The 9923-nt window shown below is 35.3% G+C and overlaps 1 protein-coding gene across 2 annotated transcripts in view; it reads right to left on the reverse strand.

Annotated features, from left to right (window-relative positions):
* LOC139977691 (uncharacterized) overlaps window positions 1-9009 on the reverse strand; it is a 53886-nt gene extending 44877 nt beyond the window's left edge. The window contains exons 1-2 of one of the 2 annotated variants that reach the window (XM_071987200.1): window positions 8585-9009; window positions 5879-7510 (exon numbers count right to left, since the gene is read on the reverse strand). The gene's annotated coding sequence lies outside the window, so the exon portion shown is untranslated. Of the gene's footprint in view, window positions 1-5878; window positions 7511-8584 lie in introns of those variants that run through there. The other variant, XM_071987202.1, reaches the window with a different exon arrangement.
* Window positions 9010-9923: the final 914 nt, after the last annotated feature.

Consider the following 9923-nt stretch of genomic DNA (forward strand, 5'->3'; position numbering starts at 1 on the left):
TCTGCTGATGTCATATGACTTATGATATACTTTCTACCTCATATAAAGTATATATGCCTAAATATAGAATTCATCAAAATAACAAGTTTATAACTACCACTCTATCTGAGGACTTCAATACTAATCAAGAAACCAATCAATTAAACATTAATGTTGACCAACAAAACCCACCATATACTGATGGTCAAAGACTTGAATCACTCATGTAGTTGAACAAATAAATCATTGTATGGTAATTACATGTTTTGTTGATCTAACTTACAATGAATAACCCATGAAATATCTTTATGCTGACTGTTGATCAAGCTAATCAATTCTAATTAACTGTCATATTTGTTGTGATGTCAAACTAGTCAGTCATGTAACTTACATAATAAATCAGTACCAACAAGGCAATGGTAACCAAACCAATCAGTCATTAAAAATGACACATAACATCACAATCAAGCTATTCAATCATAATCAACTGCTATATTAATAATACTTTTCAGGTAAACAATTCAATCTTAAACCATCAGACTAGTCAAGTCATGTTGGATGAAAGTGATCAACTAACACATAATATTCATGAAAAGCAACTTAATCATTACAGCAAACAAAGTCCATTATAGAACTTACAACAGAAAAGCTTCAACCTACACATTAGAACAGGGTTATCAATGCAGGCAGTTACACGTAATAGCAGCTGGTGGTATAATACTTTACATTGAGTTGTAATAGGCACGGAAAGCCTTCACAGAGCTTATTTCCTTTATGATAGCTGTGATCAACTCATAAATAATGCTTTGCAGAGATTGCCATGATGTCTCACAGTCAGGTTGATACTCAATATCGAACACAAAGTGCATCTTGAAGCATGTGTCAATGGCTTTCAGCAGTGACGTTGCAGGAAGAGGCTTTCTCTCAATCAGCACAAAACATTGACGAGACTTCTGCTTTAAGTCCCAAAGAACTACAGTAAATGGCTGTGGATGTACCGTTTCATCTATATCTCCACAAAAGGACTTGACATTTGTCACGTTCTGTAATTATAAAGGATGTATAAATCATTCACATAAATGCTGACTGAAAGAGAGACACAGCTGATCAACAGACAGATGGACAAACAGACGTATGGCAGATATAAGGATGGAAAAAGTGTAGGCCAATAATTTATTTCACAATATCTATTAAAGTTTTGTTATTAGCATAAATGCATATCAGACAAATGGCTTACTGATATTTGCAACTGAGTAGACATCACTGTAATGAAAAAACATTGACAATACCAAACATTTTGTGACACCAAAATTCATGATATCCCCTGTTGACCAATGATACCATCAAAGATATGAAAAAGCTTGTGATGCTGACCTTGACATATCAATATCTAATAACTGTGTAATAACAAATAATGCTATAAATATTGTGGGTATGGGATATGCTGGACCAGTCTGAAGATAAATCTTGGTTTAACAGCATTTCGTGGCATATCACAAGTGTAGGTCCATATGGTCACATGGGTGCCAACAGATATGTATTAATATCCAGCCACCATCATCATCTATTAACTGAATGAATATTCAATACTTACAGATCGGATGTCTATGAATGCCTTTGCACCAGCAGAAAATGAAATAGATCCTCTGCCCTTCTTTCTCTTGTGCCGACTCTGAAATACATATGGCAGAGCAAAACAATCCAAGTTCCTCTTCTGTCACTGTCGAAACGCAGAAAATAAAAATGTACATATAGACTGGTATACAAATTTGCAGGGTTTTAAAAATAGTTGCATAAACCCATCGTTAGTGCACTGCCCTAAATCATGGTGTTTTTTTTTCGAAATTTTTATTTGCATCCATCTCTTCTGCACAACATATCAAGTTGAAAAAAAAGAAAAAGTTCGCTTCATGACACCAAAAGGGCATTTCCTTTATCAATAATGCAAAGAATCTCTTAGCAGTTTAATTTCTTTATGCTTTTTGTTATTGATAAGTATATACATTTCAGCACTCAAGAAAAATGAAAGCTTATGCTTGAAAATATCATAACTTGGAACGCTTTTGTTAATTCTGCAAAGGTAAATATAATATTTGGCATAAAACATTGTCAGGCTATACCATTTCATTTTGTTCTCGTAATCATAACCAAAACACACGTGTTCGTACTCAACTTCAACTTTTGAATTAAAGATTTCAAGATATATTTTGTTCCAAATATCTCCAACTTCGCTACAGCACCAGTAAAGGTGGTCTAAAGTTTCAGTAGACTCACCACAAAAACTGCAACTTGGGTCGTCAATAATGTTAATTTTACTAAGAAAACTATCTGTAGCAATGATACGATGGATAAACTTGTACTGAAAGCTTCTTAATTTAGTATCTCTAATCTTGCTACAAGAAACAAAAATTTCACTCCTAAATCATGGGTTGCCATTTCCATTTTACTGCAGGGATGGGATGTCCAAATTTTTAGGGGTGAAAAATATATGCTGAAACAGAAGTCAAAGACAGTTGATTAAGGGAATTGCTCAATGTTTGTGTCTCCTGTAATGACCAAGAAGAGCTTCTAACTTGTCACTTGTAATGTAGCCAGACACTTGAAGCATACTAATAACATGATAGTAACTATAAGTAGTTAAGTAATTTTATGCAGAAACAATGGTCATAATACTAACATAGATTTTCAATCTGTAGGCAAACTTGACACGGAGCCCAACTTTTGGAATCAGCTCTTTCAGTGAAGTTTCATCAAGAAGTTTGAATGATTCAAGGTCGATCTCATTGTCTGAAAGAAACAACAAACAAAAAAGAAAACATTATTACTTTAACACCTATTCATATTTATATGAATAATGTGATCAAAACAATTTGAGAAAACTACTGACCAATGTTTGAAATTGGTAACCTAGGTGGCTTTAAAAGACCAACTGAATGCAAATCAAAGAAAACATAGACCACCATTCCTGTAAATACTAACAAAACACAAGCCTGCTCCTTTAATATAAAAAACCAAAACAAGCAATCTTGTCAGATGTCCATTTTCCTTCCAGAGATGTGCCCCTGTCGGGCGCCTCCACCCAGCCCCAAGAATTTCCGCCTGGCACTTATTAAAAAATCCCGCACGGCGCTTTATTTCTATTTGGTGCAGGCAAATCTCTAACAAATAGGCCTATTCCTGATAGAAAATTTAAAATTGTACCTTTAATAGTTTCTTATAATTTTCCAAAAACCAACCTTATTATCATGATAGTCATGCAAACTACAATAACAAACTTTCATAATATATCGGTTCATATAGTTAACCTACATAGGCCTACAATCGCCAACATATTTGCGCATATCCAACCTACAGCTATTGTAGTATTGTACGCGTTACTATTTGCCACACAGCAGAATCATAACAATGAAACAGAGCAGTCTCAGTTAAACATGCAAGTTCTATTTGATTACACTACAGTAACCTATTGTGCTGCGCTTTTGAGGCTTGATGTACAACAACGAAACTGCTGTACGTAGCGGGTTTGGATTTGACTGATTTTATCAGTGTAATCTGAACACTATATTTGTGCTGCTAAGATACTTTTATAAAGAAATGTTTACATAAAATCGAGGAACAGACTAGGCCATACAGGATGAAAACAGATTGGAAATTGAAATAGCAACTCATAGTACTGCACGATTTTCAAATAAGTAAAGGATTTATTCTTATAATGTGACAGATTTTCCTTAAAGAACTCGAAGAACGGGTAATTGTCCTTTTCATTCACACAATGTCGGCCTAGGCCAAGTGTTATACAGGCTCGAGCTTTGCAAAGTGGTCATGCATGGGACACCCCCTCCCCCAGTGGCAGCAACTTCCCAATAAGACTAGAGGAAAGTAACTAAACCATAACTGCGTGGTAATATAGTGGTAGGCTGGGACAAGGCCTGGTTCTATGTTGTACCTCCAGCAATCCAGCATAGCTAGCCTATTACAGGTCTCAATTGCAACCTAGGCCTAAGCAACATTTCAACTGGTAAAAACTCTGTAACTAGGCCTAGGCTAATCATGGTGTTAGGCTCACCAGATCATCACTATCACAAAGAATGAGTACGAAATGTCTGGCCAAGACTAGGCCCTTGGTGCATACTTTCGGTGGAGTGTGACCACAGTTTCTGTGTACTACTACTAGCCTAGCTCATTATCATTTTCATAATACTTCACATTACATCTTAACACTAATAATACCTACTTGCCAAGCTAAATTTTAAAACATTACTGTTACTTACTGTTACTAATTCTAGGCTAACGTATATGCCTACAACCAATAGTAACGGCGACCTAGCCTCGTGTTAGACCAACGGACGAAAGTTAAAATCGTGTATGTCGCACAGGCATGGTTTTACGGTTTTGGCGAAGGAAATTACAAATAACTACCTTCAAAAGTCTCTATTAGCTCATCCATTCCCCATCTGGTGAGAATTGATTTGACTTCAGGCTCTGACATGATGAATTACGGCCATAGAGCAAGCATTACGACAAATCACCGTTTGTTTTCGGAGCTTGAGTTGACTGCGCACAGGTACGGTATGGTGCGATTGCAGTGCAGAACAATGAAGGCCAAACGAATTTGTTGGATGCAACACTCTTTGTGCTCAACTATTTGGCACAAACCCTTTGCTAAGTGCATGAAGCAACATTTTGCTTGCAAACAGAGTAAGTGCCTCTCAGAAGTTGGGCAATTTTTGCCAAAAAAAATATTACCCAACTAAATTTGCCCACCAGTTCTTAGCGTGTATCTATCAGATAATCGATGGAAGGTATCTGTACTACTGTAAATCATGGTAGTTTTCGGTTTCTTATCGGTATCTTTGAATTGTAACATTGTATGGAGGTCATAAGTGCAACAACGAAACCTACCTCTGTGAAAGTGTGTACACACTAAGATTTATTTCTAGGTAGTACTAAATTATATCAAAATGTGTATAATCGAAAGAAGATCCCTCTTTGAAATAAAACAGAGACATGAGAGTATATCTTCATTCAATGTTGTGGTTAGTTATCGGCGGTTCCCTGTACAAAACGACATACGTCATAAATTCAGTACAGAGCAATCTCTCAAGTAGTTTCAAAGTATCTAGTTTAAGGTATTTACATACAATAAGAGATAACCTAGCTACCTATACAATACAATACTCTTGTTATGCTGAGGTATCAACAAAAATCTACTGACTTAGATTCACTAGGAGAGTTTATTTTCATAAATAAATGATTAAATTGGTTACGCCTGATCCAGTTCTTCTATAATTTTAATTTGCTTACGTCATTATTTGACGTGGCAGTCATATACGTTAATGATTGTCTGACTGCTTACACGTATGAATAAATTGCAAACCGAAAGTGAAACAAGCATTTTATGAAATATCAAAGTTCAAATGAACAGAGTATTTCAAGTAGTAATTAATCATTGACACGCCAATTGAAAGCAGATAAGACATAAAACCTAAGCCGATCTATTATTATCTATAAAATACGGTTTATGACGCATGGTTAGAGAACTACTACCTCACTTTGCGCAGAACATTGCACTGTGTTTGCAAATTAATAAAAGATATGTGTAACACTTATACGCAATAACGCAAAAATGTAACTAAATTACAGAATATACCAATAACAAGAAAACATTACCGCTGTAGGTATGTCTAATGTTGACTTTACTTTCAGCAACGATCAATGTGGCAATTTATCGTTGACAATTACGAATCAGTGTGTACAATACCCACTGAATTTACTACTGAACATGTATTTTTCCCACGATTCACTCTAACATTACATTTAAAACATACTGAGTAGCTAATGAATTTCGATTACGCCACAATAGCAGATAGTTTAAATGATTAAGGTTAGGATGACTTACCAACAACGTTGCGATCTGTCTAAAACCGACGATTAACAAATATGTTATGTCGTCTTGCAAGCAAACTATCGTACGTGCAGTTTTCGGTCAATTGTGTTTCCTTGTGCGGCTTATCAATACTTGAACTTTGGATTGTAGATTATAAAACCTTGTGTAGTGTAGACTTGTCTCCATACATGGCAAATATGTCTGTGATATAGATAATAAAATATGTTTACTTTGTGGGCGAGCTGTGTTAACCAACGATTATAAATAACATCACAAAATATCTATGAAGTAAAGTTTGACTTTTAGGTAAATTATTCGTAGCATAATACATACATATTCCTTACTTCAGTTTTGGTAGACTTTTGATAAGACTATTCGGTTCCATATAAATTCATTGGTTTGACTGTTTTTATTGACACCTTTCCGACACAATTATTAAAATCATGGAAATCATTATACTTGGCTAAAACACATTAATATTCGAATCGGTTTAGGAATTATCAAGATTTTACACCAAGAAAGTACCATGTATAAAATGGATAGTATTAAAACATTACAGATGGGAGATAACTGTTATTGTCGTTTGATCCGTTACGTCCACAATTCTAAAATTATGAAAACGTTAGCCCAACCACGGTGCTGCATTTAACGTCACTACCTGATAACATCAGCAAATACGGACCGAAATCGTCATCACTGAGAAATATTAACTTCATATTTTTAACATGGAGGTAATGGTGAAAACATCAAATTCATTTGGATCGTATGTACACTACAATTTTTTACAATAGATTTACGCCGTCGACCGCCTACCAGATCTTAAAATCTTAACGAAGTTAGAGGGTAATAATTGATTGTGTGGTGCAATATGTTTAGTTCAGAACTATAAAGTTATATTCATCTAGTTGCAAAAGTAAGTTAAGTGTGTTTTCTTTACATTCAAACTTGAATGAATGCGTTCTTCATTCAGACGCGCTGTATGATCATTGCTTAAATACTGCTATATAACAACTCAAGGAAGTATACTTTTCTTAGTTTCATGCAAACAACACTTCTTAGAAGCTGACGTTTCTAAACAAAAATCAACGCCTTCATGACAACGTATAAGCCAAATTATGTGCTCTTAGTCATCTTTCAAGTGACAAATAATATGAGAGGTTTGTAAAGATGGATCAATACATTTTATGTATGTGTTCTATGTTAGTGCAATTATTGAGAAACTTATTCTTATATTCACAAGCCATGCTTCCACCACTAATACTTTGCCTTGGATAAGGGACACTCGATCCTTGTTTATTTGAAGATATTTTGTAGCTTATCATTTCGCCAGTAAGAATTCTGCTAAATATGTAAATAGAAGCACACAAAAGATAGCATGCTCTTAACAGTAGTATAATACTGAAAGTAAAACAGGTGTTACATTTATGATATATCATACGCAAGTTAAAACGCTCTTCAAATAATGAAAGTCCAATTGTAATCAGTTCAAGTGGATAACACACATTTACCCGAGATAACGAAACTATACCATAAGCTCTGTTAATACATTATAGTTTGTTCTTCAGCGTTGAGTGTCATGAAATATGCTACAATCTATGGTCACGTGGAGAACGTAGATGACAGATATGTTCGATGTAGGAAAACCTGTTCCAGAGAGATATTCCAGTAAATGTGGTTAGAAAAATATATAAAATGTATATCTGGCCTCAGTGAACTAGGCCTTCATTACAGCATTCAGCATTATCAAGAGATGTAAGTGGCTTCAAAGGGTTCCCCAAAATCGAAAAATCCAACAAATTCTGGTGGCTTTGCCTCTGGACCCCAGCCCCTCTACTATGGCTTTGATATGAAGTCCATAAAAATTTAGTTCATTCCTCCCCATTTATGTTTTACTCGCTAAGAGCAAGATCTAATCCCAGATTCATTCGACCAAAAACACATTTTGCTGTTACTTTTCTTGGTTTCCAAAGACCATTCGATTGGTTCCCAATCAACAATGACGTTGTTCAACTTCTGTACAATAGTGTTCGAAGTTAAATGTTTCATTGATTTAATAGATATCTCCCTAGGAATCTAACTGTATTTTCATTTAAAACGTCTTTCTCGGATCTAATCTTTTTATTATCTTTCATTACGCTCTTTTCCATCCCAGTGATCATCTTCCCTCTATTCCTTTAGCTGGCAATGCCATTATTGCAACTGTTCCTTCATTTGTTTTTATTTTAGCCGCTGTCAAGATGTAACTTAATGTGTATGTACATTCTTTTAATTAAGGCTTTTTAGAAAGGACGTGTAACACGCTTTATTTAACTCATTCCTGATTACATATTTTGTATAACCTCTTATGGTCTTACCAACCGTAGTACAATTTTCGCGATACCAAGACAGAACAATGTAATTATATTGCTAGTTTCTTACATTGTCGTATATCGGTATGTTCCTTTGACAAAGCACCTTAAAACTAATTTATTAAATACACACCAATTACAGACAAATACACTCATGTTCTCTGTGTATTTATTTTATGTAATGTAGGGTTACTGCATATCCGCTCACATGAGCTACTATTCAGCTTCTCCTTCTATAGTATTCTCATAAACGTTTAATTATAATACTCGTTTGACCGGTTTGACAAATAAATGTGTAAACTTTAACCATTTGACGCTAACTTCACTAGTGTGGGATATGTCGTTTATTTCGAGGACTGTAAATAAATACCTTCCTCTCCCTCGCATCCCTTGCTGTCGTTCTGTCCACTGGTTCATTGCTTACTGCCGTGTTCCGAATTCTATGTGAGACAGTCAGTGTCCTAAGTGTGAGTATTTCATCAAACGTCGGTCTCAAATCAACGGCAAGTCGTTATTAAAATTGGAGGTTGATATCAGTGTGACCATCTACCAATGAAGCCTTAAGCAACAAAACAGAGAGAACAAAGAAAACAGCTTCCCTAGGTTTGTAACTTTCGTCTTCGTTCCCATATTTACATCATATGAGGCTAACAATATGATACCCTACCGAGCCTGTGAAATACATTCCACTGAAGTTTATTCCGGAAACGTATTACTGCGCATGTAAATCGCTTCGGGCACATATTATATGCAAGCTATGCGACTGAGCTCCCCAGGGTTACCAGCAAGGGTTGAATTATATTTTATATATCTTCCTTTTCCGAAAATTCCTGTGCATTCACGTACGGAATGCCAAATGTATCAAAAATGTCCAAAACTATATAAGCAGGTCCAAAATAATATAAGCATGTCCAAAAAAATATAAGCATGTCCAAAAAAATATAAGCATGTCCAAATTTATATAAACATATCGAAACTAATATAAGTATGTCCAAAAATAATATGATCATGCCCAAAATAATATGAGAGTGTCGAAAAATTATATGAAAATGTCGAATGTAACTGCTAACTTCAACTTTTTAGTGAACATTTTGGCATCTGAATTCACGCCATCTGTTGCAAAATATCCCAAAAAATATAAGCATGTCCAAATTTATATAAACATGTCGAAACCAATATGAGTATGTCCAAAACTAATGAGAGCATGTCCAAAATAATATAAGAGTGTCGAAAGACTATAAGAGCATGTCCAAAATATAAAAAAGTGTCGAAAAATAATACAAAAGTCTCGAGCGTAACTGCTCGATTCAACTTTGTAATGAATAGTCAGGCGTTTGAATTTTACGCCATATGTTCCAAATATCAAACTTTTTATTTTGGTATGCTGAAAACAAAAACACCATATCCAGCGTAACTTAAGACGATATACAGTTCATCCATTACCGTATTAGTGTGTGTGTTAATATTTTAATGATATTTCGATCAAGAACGATTTTATTTTCGAGGAAATATTAGTTGAGTTGTTTCGTAGCGCGAGTGATCAACCTGGCCCCAAGGTGCTGTAACTATCAGTGAGTTTAATACGAAGAACCACTGTGTCCAACATTGCACGCGGTTTAATCAATAATATGTAGTTGGCGCAGTGGCGTAGGAAGTTACTTTTGAGTGGGGGGGGGGGGCTGAAGACTGATGGCCGGCCTGGGGGAGGG

The sequence above is a fragment of the Apostichopus japonicus genome, chromosome 12 (assembly GCF_037975245.1).
Source record: "Apostichopus japonicus isolate 1M-3 chromosome 12, ASM3797524v1, whole genome shotgun sequence".
In the NCBI taxonomy this organism is placed as follows: Eukaryota; Metazoa; Echinodermata; class Holothuroidea; order Aspidochirotida; family Stichopodidae; genus Apostichopus; species Apostichopus japonicus.